The sequence below is a fragment of the Rhipicephalus sanguineus genome, chromosome 9 (genome assembly GCF_013339695.2).
Source record: "Rhipicephalus sanguineus isolate Rsan-2018 chromosome 9, BIME_Rsan_1.4, whole genome shotgun sequence".
Lineage (NCBI taxonomy): Eukaryota > Metazoa > Arthropoda > Arachnida > Ixodida > Ixodidae > Rhipicephalus > Rhipicephalus sanguineus.
Window position 1 is genome coordinate 110,208,008 of NC_051184.2, and position 20,845 is coordinate 110,228,852.

The following is a 20,845-nucleotide window of genomic DNA, read 5'->3' on the forward strand; positions in this document are numbered from 1 at the left end:
TTATAAAAATAATTTGCAATTATTTATAATTTGCCTAAAAGTGAGCCAAATATTATAAATTAATTGCGCGGGCATGTCGCTTATGTACAAAAGATGAAGTTATTGCCCGAAGAAGACTAATATTAGTACATTCCAGCCAGCAAGTCAGTAGGAACATTGAATGAAATGCTTTCCTTGAAGCTGCAGGCGGAATGTGATTAGTAGACCTAACATATTACAAGTAGAGATTGAGATGGTGAAATCTCTTGTGGAGATACGTTTTGCACGAAGCTTACCTTACGAGGCGACCGGGAAGGGGCGCGACGTTCTTTACTGCGGCAGCGAAGAAAGACGCTACGGCCGGGTTCGTCGACTCTCCGTCACGGCGCAGAAAAGGCACTCGAGGCAGGTTGTCAACAAACAACACGGGTTTATTAACCCAAGATGCACTACATTACGACAGTCACGGGCTTGCAGGCCGTAAGGGGAACTCCGCAAGACCAATCGAGTGCGCTTGCCAGCGGCGCTAAGACAATCGAAAAAAGTGCAGCAGTCGAGCACACTAACGAGAAGCCACCTGCCAACAGCAGGACGTCAACCTCTCGTGCAGGCCTGAAAGCATCTGGCGCGGGCAAGCCCGCGCCAGAGAGCAGCGACCTCATGGGGGCAGGGGAGTGTCACTGGCGGCCAATGAGGACTGGCGAAACGGAGTGACGTAGGCTAGCGCAGTGTGCCGCGAGCATTGTTCAGACATGCCCGGACACGTGTTTCGTGCGGGGAAGACCAACGCATAGCTCGCACCAAGCAAAAATGCCGCCAGGCATTTTTGCTTGGTGCAAATGGCAAAAATGCCTGGCGGCATTTTTGCCCTTTTATTGTGATAGCAATTACATGGACACTACGGCGGGTTTTTGCCGCTGCCGTGGCCATCGCCGTCATGTCCCCATATGTACGTATATGTATATAATAACGTCATAAAGAAAAAAATTACAATAACACAATTCCCAAGAGCACTACCGGGGATGCGAACCTCCGACCTCTCGCTCCGCAGGGCGCCGCGTTAGCTAACTCTACCACACTTCCTGCGTCTGCCGGCGTACAAGTTGCCAGCTATTCATATATACCATTTACCGCTGGCGGTAAGCAGATATAAACATGTTCCGAAAGCCGCGTGATTTCATTATTCTAAAAAAATTACTCCGACTTAACACAACACAACAGTATTCTCGCAGAAGATCAGGAGGTGCTTGAGCGTGTTCTATCACCCGCGCGATGGCGCGAAGGGCACGCTCAAAAGTAAGGCTCCAGATTCCATTTCAATTTGAAAACTGTGTATGTTCTTGTGAGACATATTTTACGCTTGAGCGCCGCGCAACAAATTTCGAGCTGGTAGTCGTTCTAAGTGTGACATTCCAATTTCTTGCTATCGCATTCATTGCTTCGCCCTTGCGGCGTAACTGCGACTGTTTTGTCAAGTCTACACGAGAACACGCCCTGCGCATCAGAATTACTCGCAGAAACCTGCGCTTCGAATCAACACGCATAGCGGACAGCATAAGCAGTCGGCGCGCTCGCTGATATGCACGGAACTACGCCACTCCGTATTTGCAGGCACGCTAAACGTTGCGTTAGGGTGCCTTGATGCGCACCAGCGTGCCGTTGGGTGGAGGACGCGAGCGCCGTTGAGTGAAACGACAGAGAAGCTTAAAAACAATGTATTTGATCTCCAAATAATGTGAAAAATGGCTATCTAATACGCCAAGTCAGAAGTTTAAATGTAGCCATAAGGTACCCATGAAGCCAACCTGAAGTCGTGAGCTCGAAACGCAGTCGAAAGTTCGCCAATTTGGCGCAAGGTAGCCACCAACGGAAACCCCAGATGCTGCCAATGCTGCGGCGGCAAATAACGGTTCCGTCGTGACCTCTGCTCAGTGACGGGTGCCTGTGTTGGCGGGCTTATACGCGAGACACTAGGACACTCTAAGGTTTCGTAAGGTCTCGCAAGGATTAAGGGTTGCTATACTAGACATGGCCAAATTACGCTGTGTTGCCAAATTCACCCAGAAGGCAGCTACAGCCTCGGCGTCTCCGAGGGGCTTAAAATGATGTCCCAACGAAATTTTGAACATGGCGGAATAGGACGGCGTTCAGAAAAACACCCTCAAAAGGTCTCGCAAACGCTCCCCTAAACCCTCGTCTCCTTGTTCGAGCGATGACATGACGTCACGATGTCTTCATGAGACGCGATCATGACGTCACATATCCCAAATCTCTGTGACCGTCATTTTCACGTCATGGCGGTACGTCATATTGTGACGTCATCAAACAACATCGTTTCTTTCTCAAAGGTGGGCCTCTCACGGAGCTGAAGAACGCTTTCTGGGAGGTTCGGGGGTGCGGGATGGAGAGGATCAACAGTACCAATGAGATCAAAAAAAAAGAAAACGACTTTCGCATTCAAGTCGTCCTACGAGGATGCACAAGGGATCGTGTGCTTATTCCAGCGATTACCAGGCTGAAAAGAAATGGGATTGCCTGTCCCTTCCCTCGGCAACATCCCAGTTTGTTGTCTTCTAATGTCATTGTGACTTAGCAGTATGGCCGCTGAGCTCTTCTCGCAGAACCCCTTATACTGCAACTGTGCGACACTCACAAGAAGAGCACAGTGCCGGAGTAAGTTGGAAAATTCAAGAGATAAGCAACATCTTCCTCCCGTAACACTGCACATATCGCCTAATAATGAGCGGTTCAATAATCGTACGCTCAACAATGATCCAGAAATTGTTCGAACGTTTTCGTCAACTTTTATGGCAGCTACTGAAGGAGAGAAGCCTGAGCAACGCACTTCAACTTGTTTAAAAAAAATGCCTAACATTCTCCGGCCACCGTGGTACCCCGTCCTTACCGGGCTCGACTGCTCACCCGAAAGACGCGGGTTCGGTCCCTGCTTCGACGGTCGCATTTCGGTGGAGTTGAAATGCTAGAGGTACATGTACTGAGTAATTTCACTACACGTTAAAGATCTCCAGGTGGTCAAAATTATACAGTACCCTCTAGTAAGGTGTCTCTCGTAGGCTGAGCCGCTTTGGGACGTTAAGCCGCATAAACCGACCAACTGACCATTCTATGGTAAAGTAAGACGTGGTGCCATATCGAGTTTAAGCGTTATCATGAAAAAAAAATTGAGATACAGAATTCAAAATGGGAAAATTCAGGCACCCTTGACCTGTCGGGAAAATGGGTGCGAGTCAAGCTTGACGCGCGCGTCTGACGTGCTGCCTTTCTTCACTCTTTCTCCTCTTACACCTCCCTAAGAGTTACTTCCTCAAGCACTCTCGTTTTAGGAAATGTTAGTCCTCAAAAACCCAGTCTCGTCTTACTTCGTTCTAAGTGAAGGTTTTTTTGCATCTTGAAACTGAGTGAGAGATATGAATAAATGCAATCAGGAAAGCCAGGAGTGTTAACCATAAGATAAATATCCGGTTTCTTACCCCGCTGTGGAAGGGCTAAGGGGGCACAGAAAAGTAAGAACTAACTGTAAAAAGAATTCAGACGCCTGATACTCTCTTGTCTGAAGCGGCGCAAGCACCAACTCGATTGCGCTCTTTCTTTCGCCATTGCGCTGCTGAGAATAGTGAAACAGCTTTTACGCACAAAGGAAGTAAGCGTGTCGGCGATCAATGAAACCACGTCGCGGAAGTTCAGCAGGACATATCTGTGAATATTTGCAAGACGAGGGAAGGTTTCATTTACTCTTAAAATAAAAAGCCGCACGGTTCCTTCTTGAGCTACCTCAACCAACTCGAAGATGAAAGCCATCGTCTCACTTTTAGCCTGTGTGCATTCTAAATATCCCCACGCCCGCTCCCGAAAGCTTTCTGCACCTAACGTGGTTTCTCACTGCCATCGGGGGGGGGAGGCGTTGGATGCTTCTCACTCCTCAGTATGTCTTGCAGAGCCTCTACTATTGGTCTACCTTTAACTAAGCAACGATCGCATGTTACGACGTCATAAATTGACGTCACCTTATGTGACGTCACAGTGATGTCATGATGAAGCAAAACATTTTGGAAACCTGTGGCACATAGACAACGTCATATTGTGAAGTCATCACAAGGTAACTTTTTTCTGCATTACTCATAGCGACACCGCCGCCACGGATGCCGACGCTCACATTTCGCATTTATTGAGGCATCTAACTTTTTGACCTTGATAACCTCTGGTAAAAGAAGCTCTGAATTGTTTACGGACGCTACCTCTTTACAGAAAACGAACTGTAGGAAGCGCCCACAGCGCACGGTCGTCGCATTGTTGTACCCACAAAGCGGCTTCTTGTGTCAAATGTACGCAATCGATGAGAGAACTGCGTGATACACGGCGTTGCAGTGAACTGCCTGCATAACTAAATCTACAATACCGGAGTGCTGCTTTTGCAACCATTCAAACCGCAGGTATCTTTGCATATACTATAGCGGGCCGCCTTCTTCATCACGAAGGGCAACAGCACGCCAGCAGTGCGCCATCAAAATCAGTCTGCACTCACAGGAACAGTTCTCTACAGCTGCTCTGAGGCAGTTTTGTTTCAGTCATGAGTCACCCCGGATAAACTAGAATTATGCGAAGAAATAGCCTATTGAGAAAACACGCGAAATCAATGCACTAGATTGATTGATTCCATGTTGATGCTCCAATGCACAAAACTCAGCACGAGCCAATATTACCAGACTGCGTAATCACGGCCGCTAACTCTAGCGATAGAACAAAAATAAGGAAATCGTGTAGTCAGCAATCATGGGTGATAATTACATTAGGCGTGTTGATACATTCAACTCACTTTTTATAAAATACACGGACTGCTTAAATGGCTTTGGGTATAAAACCCGATTTACGCTTCCAAGTCGCTGTCCCCTAAATAAACAAGGTACACTTATTGACCAAGTATTATGTAATCCTCTTACTAACCCTGACTGTGGTGTTGTCCAAGCGTCTATCACTGGTCACTATCCAACATTCATGCGTTTAACTGCTACTCTTAGCGCTTCTGAAAAAGACGTTATAAGAAAAAAGTTCAGCTCATCAATGCTCCTTTAGTTATTTTCCGCTACAGACTAGAACCCAGTAATGGAATGCGATAGCCCTAAAAGTGCCTATAATATAGTTTTCTGATATGATTTCCAATGCTCTTCCAGACTAAACCGTAGTAATGAATTTCAAAAAAGAAAACGTTTTCAGCTCCATGTAACCCGTGCTTATATAGCAGCTTGCTAAATTGTCTGCGGAAAAAAGATAAACTTTACAGAAAAACAAAAAGACGCCAGGCCTGCGCTGAAACCGCAGCACAGTCACAGTGAAAGCTGGAAGAGCGGCGTTTCTAGAGCCCGATGTAAGCTCTCTTGGGGCTACAATACAAGTACTTACACTAGAAAGGTACGCACTACGCCATAAATCACAATTTTTGTGAAGTTGGCAAGCACCTACTAAGCCATTATTTGTCATTCTGCGGAGAAGCGAGGCACCAGCTACACGTCTGTAGGCATTATGTGCACTTTGTTGACGCGACGACTTATGACGATGAAGAATTATGGCTCAGCCCTTTGTAATGGGTTGGAAGCTTGAAACGGCGCACCAGTTATGTAATTTGCATTGGGTGACGCCCGGTCGCTATTTCCTTCTCCCGTCATACTGTATAACAAATTTTGGCGTGGGAGAGAGACGGGGGGGGGGCGAAGAACTTTAATGAGACCCCGAGGAAATGGATCATGCGCTTATGGGCTTCCTTGGCAACCAATACAAGTGCACTTGCGAGGAACCCACTACGCTATAAATCATCGTAATTTTACTGAGACCCCGAGGAAATGGATCATGCGCTTATGGGCTTCTTTGGCAACCAATACAAGTGCACTTGCGAGGAACCCACTACGCTCTGAATCATTGTAATTTTACTGAGACCCCGAGGGAATGGATCATGCGCTTATGGGCTTCCTTGGCAACCAATACAAGTGCACTTGCGAGGAACCCACTACGCTATAAATCATCGTAATTTTACTGAGACCCCGAGGAAATGGATCATGCGCTTATGGACTTCTTTGGCAACCAATACAAGTGCACTTGCGAGGAACCCACTACGCTCTGAATCATTGTAATTTTACTGAGACCCCGAGGGAATGGATCATGCGCTTATGGGCTTCCTTGGCAACCAATACAAGTGCACTTGCGAGGAACCCATTACGCTATAAATTATTGTAATTTTACTGAGACCCCGAGGGAATGGATCATGCGCTTATGGGCTTCCTTGGCAACCAATACAAGTGCACTTGCGAGGAACCCACTACGCTATAAATTATTGTAATTTTTGAGAAGTAGGGCAGCAGGCACTGTGCCGTTTTTCGTCATTCTACGGAGAGCCGTGGTACCTGCTAAACGCATGTAAGGCATTATGCGCACTTTGTAGATGCTGTGCCTGATGACGACGAAGAATTATGGCAGAGCCCTGTAATGGGTTGGAAGCAAGGAGGTTTAAACCTCCTTGGTTGGAAGCATTCAACAACCCACTCGTTCCGCAATTCGCATTGTGTGACGCCTGGTTACAGAATTCGCGTTGTGCGACGCTTGGTGCTTATTTTACTCTTCTACCACGCTATATTGCATATGATAATGTGGTTCCTTCCCGACATGAAGCCTGTATAGGACCTTTTTGCAAAGCAGTTTCAAGCACCGGCATGGCTCAGAGGTTGAATACTGGGCTCCCACGCAGAGGGCCCAGGTTCGAACCTCGTTTCATCCTGGAATGTTTTTCTTGTTTCGTTTCTTTTTCTTATTTCGAGCGATACTGGTTACGGACACCGGCGGCGGCGGACAACTACGGCGCCAAAAACGGCCGGTGAAATGATCTCATAACAGCTTTCGCTGTAAAAAAAATTCCAGGATGGAACGAGGTTCGAACCTGGGCCCTCTGCGTGGGAGCCCAGTATTCAACCTCTGAGCCATGCCGGTGCTTGAAACTGCTTTGCAAAAAGGTCCTATACAGGCTTCATGTCGGGAAGGAACCACATTATCATATGCAATATAGCGTGGTAGAAGAGTAAAATAAGCACCAAGCGTCGCACAACGCGAATTCTGCAACCAGGCGTCACACAATGCGAATTGCGCAACGAGTAGGTTGTTGAATGCCTCCAACCAAGGAGGTTTAAACCTCCTTGCTTCGAACCCATTACAGGGCTCTGCCATAATTCTTCGTCGTCATCAGGCACAGCATCTGCGCAGTATGACGGGAGAAGAAAATAGCGACCGGGCGTCACCCAATGCAAATTACATTACTGGTGGGCTGTTTAAAGCTTCCAACCCTTTACAAAGGGCTGAGCCACAATCTACAAAGTGCGCATAATGGCTTACATGCGTTTAGCAGGACCCGAAGGTCGCGGGATCGAATCCCGGCCGCGGCGGCTGCATTTTCGATGGAGGCGAAAATGTTTGAGGCCCGTGTACTTAGATTTAGGTGGTCGAAATTTCCGAAAACCCCAGGTGGTCGAAATTTCCGGAGCCCTTCACTACGGCGTCTCTCATAATCACATCGTGGTTTTGGGACGTTAAACCCCAGATATTATTATTATGCGTTTAGCAGGTACCACGGCTCTCCGTAGAATGACGAAAAATGGCACAGTGCCTGCTGCCCTAATTCTCAAAAATTACAATAATTTATAGCGTAGTGGGTTCCTCGCAAGTGCACTTGTATTGGTTGCCAAGGAAGCCCATAAGCGCATGATCCATTCCCTCGCGGTCTCAGTAAAATTACAATGATTCAGAGCGTAGCGGGTTCCTCGCAAGTGCACTTGTATTGGTTGCCAAGGAAGCCCATAAGCGCATGATCCATTTCCTCGGGGTCTCAGTAAAATTACAATGATTTATAAGCGTAGTGGGTTCCTCGCAAATGCACTTGTATTGGTTGCCAAGGAAGCCCATAAGCGCATGATCCATTTCCTCGGGGTCTCAGTAAAGTTCTTCCCCCCCCCCCGTCTCTCTCCCACGCCAACGTCTGTTATACAGTATGACGGGAGAAGGAAATAGCGACCGGGCGTCACCCAATGCAAATTACATAACTGGTGGGCCGTTTAAAGCTTCCAACCCTTTACAAAGGGCTGAGCCATAATTCTTCATCGTCATCAGTCGTCGCGTCAACAAAGTGCACATAATGCCTACAGAATGTAGCTGGTGCCTCGCTTCTCCGCAGAATGACAAATAATGGCTTAGTAGGTGCTTCCCAACTTCACAAAAATTGTGATTTACGGGGTAGTGGGTACCTTTCTAGTGTACTTGTATTGTAGCCCCAAGAGAGCTTACATCGGGCTCTAGAAACGCCGCTCTTCCAGCTTTCGCTGTGACTGCGCTGCGGTTTCAGCGCAGGCCTGGCGTCTTTTCTTATTTCGTTTTTTTTTTCTTATTTCGAGCGATACTGGTTACGGACACCGGCGGCGGCGGCGGCGGACAACTACAGCGCCAAAAACGGCCGGTGAAATGATCTCATAACAGCTTTCGCTGTAAAAAATACAGTCCTTTAATACTGCACTTCATGAAAGGTATAAATAGTATTCCAACTCTCAGGGAAGCTCCTCAAACAGGCTAAAATACAGTACTACGAAAATGAAATCGAGTATGTTGGTAATAATGTAAAAAAGCAGTGCAAAATATTAAACTCTTTATTATGTAGGTGAAATCAAGATGCCTAAATAACCATGACACAGTCGGGAGATCTCGATAACCCTTCGCATATTGCAAACTCTTTCATTCATTTCTTTTTTACACACAAGCAAGCGTGTGACGATAACAGTGAAAAGATTTACCCCCATGTCCCTCACAGCTTTTTCTTTCAAGCCGCAACACCCGAGGAAATAGTCACAATCATTTCCAATCTAAAAAAAACAGGGTACGGTCGTGATAATTTCTGCCCATCTCTCATAAAAAATGATAGCATGTTTAATATGAATAATATTTTGTCACATAGTGAACCTTCTTTTTAACACAGGTATTATTCGATGTTCTTTTAAGAAAGCGAAAATATTCCGTTTTCAAGAAGGAAGATGAGCGTCAGACATCTAGCTACCGCCCCATAGCTATACATTCATTGGTTAGTCAAGTTCTCGAAAAACTCATCGAATTAGGCTTGTCACCTTCTATGTGAAAATTTGATATCCTATCACTTGTTCAATTTGGGTTTAGGGAGGGACACTGAACTGATTTACCTTTAATCAACAGATAAGATCGGGCAGGCAATTGATGCTGGAAATTTGACTGGGTAATTTTTTATTCATCTTTCAAAATCAGGGTGTGTTCAGATAAGGACAGACCAAGGGGAGTCCCGCCTATTTTTTGTTTTGCACGAAATTTGTATATGAACTGGGAAAATATCTTCATAGAAAGGAATGAACATTCGTTTTGCGAAAATTGTCGCGGATTTCTTGGAAAAAAGTGGCGTGTCACAACAGGTGGAAAAAGGCAATTCTGCAACTTTCAGATTTCACAACTTTGGAGGCCTATCACTAAAAACTTAACGCATTGTGCGCATCAGTGTTAATTTTTCGTAAATCTACATCAACAGTACTATCGGCCTGCGGAAATTAAATTTCTTATCCCGTCAATTATCCCAAGTTTTTCCAATTGGAAAAGTATTCATCCAAATGGAGCATTGCAAAGATATATTCGGGGTTTCCTGCGTTTAGCAAAACTAGTACACGACACATTGTATATGTACTCTAATCCAAGATAGGAGAGCGCTAAGCAGTCTCTGAATACACTGAATTGTGCAAACACGCTTCGCAACGCTCTCCTCATATAATGCGGTTGTGAAGTGGGGTGTGCCGTAGATTATTATAAAATGTGAATGACTACGGGAGCAAGTAGCCCATACTGTCAAGGCCGTGGGAACTGTGTAAAATGGGGCCAAGCTATGCGTCAGCCACGGCGTCTACGCCTTATTGCGCCACCTCCGAAATGGCACTGACGGCAAAGGCGGTTCATAATTTTTACGTCTGTTCAAACCATAACGAAAACGATTTATTCCGCAAAATGCTCTTACACATCATTCAAGACTCAAACCTTTTAACCGAAGTAATAGGATATGAATAAAATTTTAAACCTTAGTCATAAAGACTTTACGCAACATGCTGCGGCGTAAATGATTCCAAACATGATATGAGAAGCCGTCGAGGAGTTTTGGCCCAAGTTATGGCTCATTCAGGGCGCGTTCACACTGAGACATTCGGCGGCGAGAGCGCGCGGAATCCGCTTCGGCGGCAGCAACATCCGCCGGAAAATCCCTTTCCGCGTCGATCGGTCCAGGACCGATTTTTGCGGCAGCTGCCGCCGGATTCCCTCACCGCGAACCAATCGGAACGCGAGTAGAACATTCGAAAAATGGCGGCGTGCTCGTGATATTGAAGTCGTCGAAGCCCGCAGCAACAGCGAAGTCTTTCGTAATCATCATGTAGCTCTCGACAAGTGCCAAGTGTTGTCGCGATTATCATCTTTGCAATACACCATCGCGATCTCACAAAACGGGTAGCATTATCTCGGCTCGACCAAGCTTCTCGCTTCTTGCAAATCAGGGCGAACCAACCACGACTGCTTGCGTCGTTTCTTGTTCAGCGAACGCATGTTTCTCGTCGTCAGACATCGCCAGACAGTTGCTTTTCAGCAGGCCCAGCATGCATGGCGCGTTCACACTGAGACATTCGGCGGCGAGAGCGCGCAGAATCCGCTTCGGCGGCAGCAAGATCCGCCGGAAAAGCCCAATCCGCGCCGATCGGTCGAGGACCGATTTTTGCGGCAGCTGCCGCCAGATGCCCTCACCGCGAACCAATCGGAACGCGAGTCGAACATTCGAAAAATGGCGGCGCGCTTGTGATATCGCAGTCGTCGAAGCCCGCAGCAGCAGCGAAGTCTTTCGTAATCATCCTGTAGCTCTCGACAACTGCCAAGCGTTGTCGCGATTAGCATCTTTGCAATACATCATCACGATCTCGCAAAACGGGTAGCATTACCTCGGCTCGACCAAGCTTCTCACGTCTTGCAAATCAGGACGAACCCACCCCAATGGCTCATTCACACTGGGTAATCCGCCGGCCACAGCGACCGGAATTCGCGCGCCGCCGAAATTCCACATTGTTCACACCACTCAGCAACTGCACCGCCGAAACTAGGGCGCCTAGTTGTCATCGTCCCTTCGCGCGAAGGAACGCTGGCATCGACGCGCTCTGCGTTGTGTGCGCGTTTCGTTATGGCGAAGCGCATAAACAGGAGAAGGGTCGTCGAACTGCTGGGCCTGCTGGAAAGCAACTTTCTGGCGATGTCTGACGAGGAGAAACATGCATTCACCGAACTAGAAACGACGCAAGCAGTTGTGGTTGGTTCGTCCTGATTTGCAAGACGTGAGAAGCTTGGTCGAGCCGAGGTAATGCTACCCGTTTTGCGAGATCGTGATGATGTATTGCAAAGATGCTAATCGCGACAACACTTGGCACTTGTCGAGAGCTACAGGATGATTACGAAAGACTTCTCTGTTGCTGCGGGCTTCGACGACTGCAATCTCACAAGCGCGCCGCCATTTTTCGGATGTTCTACTCGCGTTCCGATTGGTTCGCGGTGAGGGAATCCGGCGGCAGCTGCCGCAAAAATCGGTCCAGGACCGATCGACGCGGAATAGGCTTTTCCGGCAGATCGCGCTGCCGCCGAAGCGGATTCCGCGCGCTCTCGCCGCCGAATGTCTCAGTGTGAACGCGCCATTAAAGTGTTTCGCGAGCTCGATCACGGCCGCTGAATGAAAAAAAAAAATGACAGCATATCCACAGATGAATGATAAAGAGCTTGGGCGAAGCTCCTGAAGCAATCGTGGTTACACCGTGAAATGTTCAGTGGTTTCGCCCAGCACGCCGCTTTGATACGCCGCTTTGATTATTTTTCCTTTTTCCTTTTTTACTTCTTTTGTTTCTGATTTTTTAGTTTTTATTTTTATTATTTTTATTTTTATTTTTTTATTTTTCTTATTTCATTTTTTTACTTCTTTTTTCTATCTCAATGGGACAGCGCCATCTAGTATATCGTCACCCAACTGCAGTTTGCATGCATCTCTATGGGACAGCGCCATCTATTGAATGATACGGGAGACGCGACGGCGGGGACACGCCGCATGGCGCAACGACCGACCAGGTGATGCTATAAGGAGCTCCGCTCCTAAAAGGTGCTGTCTGCCGAATGGCACGTTTTCAGTTGGGGAACGTGCGACATTCTGAGTCACAGTGGTGTGCTGAGTTTCGAGACGCTACTGCGGTGGCGCTGCACATCGGTAAACTACGGCACATTATAAGAGAACGCTAAGCTGAATACAAGTGAACGCGCTTGCTTGAAAGAAGTACTTATACTGCGGGCGGTGGAAGAAAACGCGTTGTTTCTTTTGTAGGATGTGTTTTATATGGGCCTAATGTCATCAGATATTTCTCAGTAATCGCAGTGTCCTGTAACTATTGTGGGCCATGACGCGGACGGAAAACTGCCAAGGCGTTAAATGGCAATTCCACAAAATTCTACCTAATTGAAGAACTGCGGGACGCCTGCTTTTGAAGTACTTCGCGACATCGCAATAATTAACGCAGCAAGTAGGTGCCGAACACAAGGGTCGTCGTCTGTTCTTTTAATGGGGCCCTGTAGCTGGGGTTGAAGCGCAAGGTGCTGTAGCAGACAATAGTGCCGACGATATTTACGTCTCATTTTGCGTACAAGCTGCCAGTGCCCTTGTTCGAACGTAGACCACTTCTTGCTGTTCTGACGGCCATTGCGATATCATAAACAAGGCACGATTAAAAATATTATTGTCAGAGCTCAAATGAGTCAGAGCTCAAATGTCAGAGCTCAAATGTCAGAGCTCAAATGACGAAGTTGTCTACTACTGACGGTCGGACGTTACTGACAAGTAAAGCAAACTTATGGCACCGCCTTCGTATGCAGACAGGGTCTCTAGGCCGGACGTCAGCCGGCACACTGTACCTTAAGGCACATTAAAACAAGATAGCGTCAGACATGTATTGATTTAACGAGCTTTACTGTAGGTCGTAGCAATGCGGCGACTTAAAGCAAATTATGCATTAGTATAAGAAGAGGACCCAGCCGTGTACGCAATAATTAAGACTTAAAAAAAGACAACGTGAGAAATCTAACGAATTTCCCCTTCCACAAGTCCAAAGCAAGATGGATAGTACAAGAGTAGAGTGCGAGAATGTCTTTTCTGGTAGGCGGACATCCCCTAAAGTCTACGAACGCGTGAGATCAAGGAAAGCTTTCGGGCTGCCGTGCCGGAGTAATCTTCAGACGTTTGTCGGCTCGCCCATTATTCAAACTGTAGTAACTATAGCTCAAAGCTCGAAAGGCTCCTGGTTGAATGATGCCGTTGACTTAAAAGAAAGCCATTCTGCAGCCTCAGAGTGAATGAAATATTGATGGAGTAAAAATGGTTTACGATTCAAAAGTAGGTAAAAATTTCGGACTTATCGATGTCACTGACTGGGCTGAAAAACGTTAGCGTGGTTGTAGCCAACATACTCCTTTGGCTTGATTTGCGTTGAGCTTGTGTACTCCGCAGCATCAACGAAACAAAAAGTGGCAGAAGAAAACGCGTGGTTTCTTTTGCCGGTTGTGTTTTATACGTGCCTAATGCCATCAGATATGTCACAGTAATCGTAGTGCCCAGGAACTGTTGTGGGCCGCGACGCAGACGGGAAACTGCGAAGACCTTAAATGGTTATTCCACAAAATTCTACTTAAATGAACAACTCCCGGCCGTCTGCTTTTCAATATTCCACGACAAGGCCACAACAAAGGCAGCAAGTGGGTTCCGAACTCAAGAGTCGTCGTCTGCTCTTTTAGTTTCACCCAGTAGCTGGGGTTGAAACACAAGATGCTAGAGCTGACAATCGTGCCGACCATATTTGCGTCTCATTTTGCGTACAAGGTGCCAGTCGCGTTGTTTAAACGTAGGTCACCTCTTTCAGTTCCGACAGCCGCTGTCATAGCAAAAGCAAGAGGCGATTCAAAATATTAGTGTCAAAGCTCAAACAACGAAGTTGTCTACCACTGACGAGCGGACGTTACTGAGAAGGAAAGCGAACTCAGCGCAACGCCTTTATATGTAGGCAGTGTCTCTACGCCGGACGTCAGCCAGCGCACTCGTACCTTGGGACCACATTAAAACAAGAGAGCGCCAGACATATTTTGATTATAACGAGCTTCACCGCCGGTCGTAACAATGTGGCGACTTGCATGAAATTATGCATTAGTATACGAATACAGCCCAGTTGCGCGCTATAATTAAGATTAAAAAAGGAACGTGATAAATTTGACGAGTTTCTCCTTCCGGAAGTTCAAAGCAAGGCGGATATTAGAAGAGCGGAGTACGAGAATTTCTTCTCTGGTAGGCGACTTCCCCTAAAGTTTATGACCACGTGAGATCAAGGAAAGCTTTTGGGAAGTCTTGCGGAGTAATCTTCACAAGTTTGTCGGCTCATCCCACTTTAGCTCAGTAACTCCAGCTCAATGCTCGAAAAGTTCCTCGTTGAATGGTGCCATTTACTTTAGGAAAAAAGAAATCCATTCTGCAGCCTCACAGTGAAATAAATGTCGATCGAATAGAAAGTGGTTTACGATCAAAAAGTGAATAAAATTTTCGGACTCATCGATGTCACTGACTGGGCTGAAGAGTGTAGCGCGGTGGTAGGCAACATACTGCGTTGCCTCGTTGTGCGTTATGTTAGTGTAATACGCAGCAACAACAAAACCAAATTAGGCAATTGCACTCACAGGTATTTTATGCAGCGTAAAATTCGTCATGCTGGTTTATGAGGCAGACGAAGTAATCTGGCATCCTGAAAAAGCCTCCGCACCAAGGAATTTATCGGCATTCACAGCACAAGATGAAGTATTGAAATGACTAAGCACATCACCAAGCAGCTGCGGACCATTTCTGTTGCAAGTGAAGCAAAATTAGCTTTGACAACAGCTTAGCGCAGCACGCCTTTAAGATGATTTGTATTCTCGTGAATATTATTAACTCAGCGGGAATTTGCTCAGCGGTGGCGGCTACGGAACAGTGGCTCGTCACTAACTACTCCTGTCTGACTTTGCAGCCCCGGCGAAAGTGTGTTTACGGATCGGCGCTAGCTGCCACCTTACCTTCCTCGACGCCATATCGAGAATCCCGGGTCCATATCAAGAATCGACAACGCCCCCATTGTGAACTACGTCATCGAGACGCCCCTTCAAAAGGCACAACCCAGACACCGGAGGACCATTTGTTCAGCGGTGGCGGCTACGGAACAGTGGCTCGTCACTAACTACTCCTGTCTGACTTTGCAGCCCCGGCGAAAGCGTGTTTACGGATCGGCGCTAGCTGCCACCTTACCTTCTTCGACGCCATATCGAGAATCCTGGGTCCATATAAAGAATCGACAACGCCCCCATTGTGAACTACGTCATCGAGACGCCCCTTCAAAAGGCACAACCCAGACACCGGAGGACCATTTGCTCAGCGGTGGCGGCTACGGAACAGTTGCTCGTCACTAACTACTCATGTCTGACTTTGCAGGTTGGTGTAAACTGTATTTACATTTCCCTAATCTGAAGCTGTTTACCACCGCCGCCACCGCTGTCGCAAGAATTTCCTGCTGATGATCATTGTAACTTCCTCTTTGTGACCGTTGATACTTTTGAAACTGTGATTTTGCTCAGTCCGAGATGTCCGATGCCTGCTTAGTCTGTAGTGAGCCTCTCTTAGAGAGCGGCACATTCCAACCTGCTCTGAATGCAAATATGGCAATCACTTGGGAGCATGCTCGGGAGTCAGCAAAACGACCTTCAAAAAAGATGATGCCGCAAAGAAAACATGGAAATGCCACACATGCCTTGTTTTGGCGGCCCGAAGTGCACGTGGCAATGAGAGCCACACCGGCGAGCATAATTCGACCTTCGAGAAAGTACTGATTGAAATTAACAGGAAGCTGGCCCAAATACCAGACATACAGAGCAAGGTGGATGCACTAATGATAGTGAAAAATACAGTCGACAAATTGGAGCTGTCAGTTCAGCATTTGTCTGATCAATATGATGCGGTGCTCGTTGAAATGCAAAAGCAATCAGCTGAAATAGCAGTCCTCAAAAAGCAGGTGCATTCTGCCCAGTCGTCCGACACCAGGAAGAACGTGCATGAGGTGCAAAAGCAGGTTAATGCTCTTGAGCAATACAGTAGACGCCAAAATCTTGAAATTCACGGCATGCCTGTCACGCAGAATGAAAATTTGCTCAGTAAGCTCAATATCTTAGCAGCTAAGCTTACCCTTCCTGAACTGACGAGCTCTGAAGTCGAAGGCATACACAGACTTCCACCGAAAACCGGCAAAGTTCCTGTTGTGCTTGTTCGTTTCGTTTCACGAGCAACACGTGACCAGTGGATGGCTAAGAAAGTCGAATTAAAAACTGCTAGCTCTAACTTTTATTTCCTTGACAACCTGACGCCACAAAACTAGAAACTTCTTTGGCTAATGAAGACAAAGGCTGAGGAATACCATTGCCAGTTCGCGTGGCAAAAAAACGGCAAATTGTGCGCAAGGTGCCTGGTGATCGACCATTGCGCATAGACAGCGAAAGCGACCTAGATAAGATTCGCTGAACTGTTTCTTCTATCACTTACGTCACTTCAACTGCCAGTTTTCCCCCGCAATGGCTATCTTCCATGAAGCCATATATCATGACGCTGAAACTTTTAAATCTTTTTTGAAGCGCCCTTCTTTTAAGGAGCCGGACAGAATGTCGATCTTTCATTTAAACATACGTAGTATGAGAAACAAGCAAACTGATGTACTGTTTGATTCTTTAGATCATACGTTCGATTTTTTGGCCTTCACTGAGACTTGGTACTCTTGCACGTCCGATGTAGTGTTCATCGAAGGATACAAGCATGAAAGCGTGCATAGACCAAATCGTAGGGGTGGTGGTGTGTCGCTATATATACAAAAAGATGTTTCATATACCGTGCTTCCCGAATTTTGTTGTGTCAGCGCACATTATGAATCCATTGCCGTTAAATGTGTAATGTCCCTGATTGTCACAGTTTATCGGCCCCCATCGGGGGATATTCAAGAATTTCTGTGTTTTATAACTTCGATGTTTGAATACGCGTCCTTGAGAAATTTATATATTGTGCTTGTCGGTGATTTTAATATTGATTTGTTACTTCTTACTCCACAAAGTAGACAATTTATAGATGTAATCGAATCATTTTCGTGTAGGAACCTAATAAGTTTGCCTACTAGAATAACAACAGTAAGTGAAACTCTGCTAGACCTATGTATAACTAACTATGATAGAAGTGACGTTCGTGCTGGTGTGCTAACAACTGATCTGAGTGATCACTTGTCAATATTCTGTTTTTTTCCTGCAGCTAAGAAAGATAAAAACGGTGTTAACGATGCTCCTGTTACATATCGCTCTTTCAATGCCAATGCATTATCAACATTTCGTGCTAGTATTGAGAGTATCGACTGGGATATTGTCTACAGTGAGAAAAACCCTAATAGATCGTATGATCTATTCCTGCAACATGTAAAGAGCTGTTATGATGCTGCCTTCCCACTACAATATTATAAAAAGCATGGAAAGTCTAGGAAACCATGGATTAACAGATGCCTTTACAACAGAATCAGAGAACGAGATAAACTATACCATAACTTCATTAAAATACGAGACGTATCCATATTCCATGAATATAAAAAAGTTCGCAACAAATTAAACTCTGATTTGAAGAGAGCCCGTATTCAGTATTATCAGGCAGGATTTGCGGAGGTCTCTTGCAATCCCAGGAAAGCATGGAACGCGTTACGTACACTCATAGGAAGAACAAAAGGTTGTCTTCCTTCAGCACTAACAATTGACGGTGTTGAGTTTAGAAAAGCTAGTCTAGCGGATAAATTTAATAATCATTTCTTAACTTCAGGTGCAGCAGCTCAGACAAGTGACGCAGCAAACGACTGCCAAAAATACATTTCTTCTTCCTCTGCGAACTCTATTTTCCTGACTCCTTGTAGTCAATTAGAAATACGTACGTACCTGAAGTCATTAAATAAAAATACCGCCGCCGGTTACGATGACATTAGGGTAGAACCAATTAAACATGTCGCCGAATTACTGTGTGGCCCACTGCAGCATATTTGCAATCAAGCTTTCACCACTGGTACGTTTCCTGATGGCATGAAGATAGCTAAGGTGGTAGTCATCCACAAAGATGGCTCTCACGACGACTTGAATAACTACCGGCCTATTTCTGTGCTACCTTTATTTTCCAAAGTTTTAGAATACACTTTAAAATCACGACTAATGAAGTTTCTTGGTGACCATCAAATGCTTGCAAGGCAACAATTTGGTTTCCGTGAAAAGGAATCAACCGAAATGGCACTCTTGGATATTAAAGAAAAATTACTTAGTAACATTGATCATAAGCAATATACTCTTGCAATATTTTTAGATTTCAAAAAAGCGTTTGATTCCATAAAGCATTTCATTTTGTTTTACAAACTCCCTTACTACGGCATTAGAGGTACCGTATTAAATTTGATACGCAGCTATTTATCTGACAGGGTGCAATTCACTTGTCTAAATGGCTATTGTTCTCATTCTCAACCAATAAAATATGGCGTTCCACAGGGATCCATTCTGGGACCTTTATTCTTTATTCTCTACATAAATGATATTGTGAACATACACCGAACTCCCGACATAATTCTCTATGCAGACGACACGAGTACTTTTTTTTCAGGTAAACATCCACTTGAACTTCAAAATTTAGCTAATAGATGGTTAACTGATCTGTCACACTGGTTGCACCTAAACCAACTTCAACTTAATGTGGATGTAATGGATGTAATGGATGTAATGCTAGCGCTGGCTATACTTACGTCTGGACGTAACGATAGTGTTGGCTTTAGTTACGTCTGGACGTAACGCTACAGTGGTTACAGTTATGTCTGGACGTAACCCTAGCCACATCGTTTGCAGTAATTGGCATAGAGAAATTTGTCCCAGCAGGCCTGTTTGATTGCAATATCAAGGAGTGGCGTACGTAACGTGTGACACGTATCGGTATAAGACTAGCCTACAGTGTCGCCGCGATGACTGTTGATCGCGATCAAGAAATGGGATTCCGATCACAATAACAATCATCCGTGTGACACCGATAACAATCACCCGTGTGACACCGATAATGTCCACATTCTCGTTGAACAGCATGTATAATATATACATTTAGTACTTGCAGCAAGCAGGAATTAAGCGCATACATGCAGCTCAGCTTTAATCATAGAGGAACATGTTTACAGCCAGTTCTAAGTTTTAATGTGATTATATGTATACCAGCCTGCTCCAATTTGTTTGTGTGTTCACTGCACTATAGCCAACTTCGGTGACCTCGTGGCGAAGATGGCCAAAAAACGACGGGCCGTGCCAGACAACATCTTCTATGAGACAGAACCTGAAGAAAACGTCTCAACTCGGAAGGTAAATACTTGAATCATGACACATGATAGAACAACATGCTTTCAGCAACAGCGTTAAGTTTCAACATTCTGTTTACTTTCTGAAGTCTAGAATTTGTAGTGTAGTCGTTCACACAGATTCATTTGCGTATGTTTGCAGGGCTTTAGTGGTGCATCTGTGTCATTATTTTACGAGATAAAATGTTGCTCTGGAACGTCGACATGCCAAAGCACACTTCTTGAAGTTATATACTCATGCTGAGTGCATATATGTTGATTTTATTATTAAACTGATGCATTAAAAATTTGCATAAGATTGCATAACACCAAGCTTGCAATTTCTTACCGTGCATAAGTTTATGTGGCTATATCAGTCTACATAAATAACAGTATGCATAAAAATAGAGAGGGCGTGGAACAAAAATATTGCATGAGACAATTGGCGTAGCGCACAACCACAGAAACACAGAAGGACAGACACACACACTGCGCTAACTCTCAACTGTACTCCTCTCAACTGTACTCCTCTGTCCCTGTGCTTGTGCGCTACGCCAATTGTCTCATGAATAATAATCAACTAGCCCAGCATGAGCAAAAGTATTGCATTGTTTGACGTTGAGGAGCAGATACAACCGATGCGGCTAGCAACATGGCACACAATGTAACGTGTTGTAGGCCATATTCATGGCTACCTAAGAATCATGACATAAGTCAAAAAGTAGCTGTAACTTAAATTTTGAAGTATGTAGTACCGGAATGTGTAGACTTTCTAGCATGTGTAGCGTATTTGAAGTTTCTCTGATGAGTGATATTAATTATGAGTTAATTTATTTGTTCCTAAGCCCACAAAAAAAGCACCGAAGGTTGGGGCAACGGAGGCCGAAGAGAGCCCACACCACGGAAAGCTGAGATGAAGACGAGGAGGTGGTGCGCATCAGCCTCCTCCACAAAAAAAAAGAAGTACGGATCTCAGGATGAGGAACAAGCGCCTCGGGGAAAGGATTGAGGCGCTAGAAGAAAAAAACGGCAAGCTACAGGACCTGCTGCACAACAAGCTTGGCAAGTTATATGTAATTGGCTAAAATGAATGCTTAGCTGAGTTGAATCATACTTAAGAAATATTTTGACAGTGCAAAAATACAGAAAACCAAGACACACAGACACAGCAATGAAATTAAAACTGTTTTAGTGCTGCCCTTTTCTGGCATGCATCGAAGCAATGAAAAAGTGAATGATTAGATGAAATGAAGCGATGATAATGCCTCTTGACTAGATGTTGCTTAAGAGGACAATTGAGGAATGGTGAC